The sequence below is a fragment of the Cydia strobilella genome, chromosome 1, assembly GCF_947568885.1.
Source record: "Cydia strobilella chromosome 1, ilCydStro3.1, whole genome shotgun sequence".
NCBI lineage: Eukaryota > Metazoa > Arthropoda > Insecta > Lepidoptera > Tortricidae > Cydia > Cydia strobilella.
Genome location: NC_086041.1, coordinates 34,180,259 through 34,182,792, shown reverse-complemented (window position 1 = coordinate 34,182,792; position 2,534 = coordinate 34,180,259).

Below are 2,534 nucleotides of genomic sequence, written 5' to 3'. Positions count from 1 at the left end.
CATATTAATATATTACATATTATTTTATTATTAACGATTTAAAATCAAGCTCAGTCAGATTATAAATAGGTCATTAGGTACAGTAGGAACGAAGGCAGTGCCCTTCAGTTTCAGAATTTAAAACGCCAAATACCTAAAACAAAGGTACCATTGAAACTGACTAAAATACTTATTTAGTAATATTACTTCTATTACTAGTATTGACTTACAAATTAAAAAAAGTACGGCCAATTTAGCTGCGCTCGTGTGTCTATTATATAATCTTTCGGGACTGAAAATTAGCACTGGAAGCAAAAATGTACTTTGCTCTCTTGCTGCTCAAAGTTACGGACACAACCTGGCAAAAAAGTGTAGAAATTAAAGTGGCAACACTATAGTGTCGTCCCGTTTTTCTAAGATTGATTTGAAAGGGACGACACTATAGTGTTGCCACTTTTTAATTTCTATTCTTTTTTGCCAGACTAAGTTTGTATTTTGGTTTTTTCATGCTTATTTCAATCGACATCCGTATTATAGCGACATCGTTGGGTTAGGTCGCAAAAAGTCTCGCCGACATTGAATTTTCTAATTTTTACTTTATTTTACAGGACTATCACAGCGGATAAAGAAGTTACGCGGTGATTTTGTATAAATAGCAGATACTGTGATGTTGTATACAGGGTGGCTAAAAAATAAGTGCATTTCCGTTGCCAGGGAGGTTTTGGGATTATACTGATTAACTTTTACTATGGGACCAACCACGAAATCGTGAAAAAAAAATGTACTCTCCCATAGAAAATGGACCAGCCAAAATGTATGAAACAGCCAATTTTTTTTTTCGCGATTTCGTGATTGGTCCCATAGTAAAAATTGCTCAGTATAATCCCAAAACCTCCCTGGCAACGGAAATGCACTTATTTTTTGTCACCTTGTATTTTTTTTTTACAATTACAATTACACTACTACTATACTATACAATTTTATTCAGTTTTAGAATACAAGCCCGCAACTGATCCGTAGCTGACCATAACAACTTCTTACCAGCCGCCTCAGTTACATGGTAGACCTATAATCATACATATTTTAAAGCATTCACTGCCACTACGTTTGTAGCCGTAAACGTGGGTTTTCCGCTTTAAGCCATTATAAGGCAGAGGGAATATTTTTCCCACGTTATTTTGAACTTTGTTTCAAAGGATAGGGTTTAATTTTACACAATTCCTCGAAATCTATTCCCTTTACGAAATCGCCTATGAGCGGAGAACTGGCAGTTAATGTGTTAACTACGAACTAAACTATTTTAAAAAGCTAATGAAACAATAGGTACGGATTTTGTTTTAGCTTTACCTTTTTCATTGGACTGTGGTAAATCAGAGCTACCGAAACGGCTGCAAACCTGCTGTTTAAGTATATTGGATTAACAATAATATTTTTTTTTTATAGAAATACCTACAGAAATGTGTGTAAACCTTTAAGAGTAGGTTTAGGAAGTGCGATGAGACAGTATCTCGCGCGAGATAAGACTAATGCGAGATACCGTCACGGCGCACTCGTGCTAAGCCTACTGGATAAATACATATATTTTAATCATTTCAAATGATGTTCTTTATAAAAAAAACGACAATCAATACAACCTGGATGATTAAGCAGATTGTATGTAGGTATCTCCCCTTATTTTTTACAATAGTCTTGATGAGATTTTTTTAATTCGGTCATTTCCATTTAAATATATAAGAACTAGACTGTTTGACCAGCACACTATTCTGAGGGTTGATCTCCTTTTGCTGGATTGGATTATACAGGTAAATATGAATATACATTTTTTATGGAAAAGCTTACGCTTACGCGCTCTGTAATCCGTGCATCTCTTAACCAATTGAGGTACGGAAGCCTGCCAGCAAATCGTTCCATCCTTTCCCTTATGTAGTATATACTATATGTGGTATTTTCTATAAAAAGGGACCTTATTGTCGATGGCACTTACGTCATTATTAACGATGCTCCGATAAAAATACAATGCCGCGCGACGCTGTGCGGCGTAAGCGCCATCGACAATAAGGTCCCTTTTCATAGAAAATGCCCCATATATCGCTCGCAGACGTATCTGCTTGTTAAAAAAAAATTAGTTAAGAATAGATATTTCAAAGTGCGACAATGATTTAAAGTTAAAACTGTCAACACACTCCGCAGTTGTTTTGCGGACTATTATTGGAAATTAGAGATATAAAATTACAAATACCTACTTAAAATATAAATATGTGCCATTCTCAATCGAAAGGGTACTTATTGTCGGTTGTCAATAAGGCGCTATTTTCATATCAATTTGAAATCAACCTTATTGACAAGCGACAATCGGGTTAAAGATATTTTTATTTGTCTCAAAAGAAATATTACATTTCACTTCATAAGATAGATCAATACATGCAAAAATTATGTTGGCTACTGAGCGTTAACAGTAATGCAAAATACATATTATGTTTTTTAGAGGGACAGTAATAACAAAATGAGCAAAACAATAAAAACTGACATAAGCTAATTAACAGATAATAACTTCT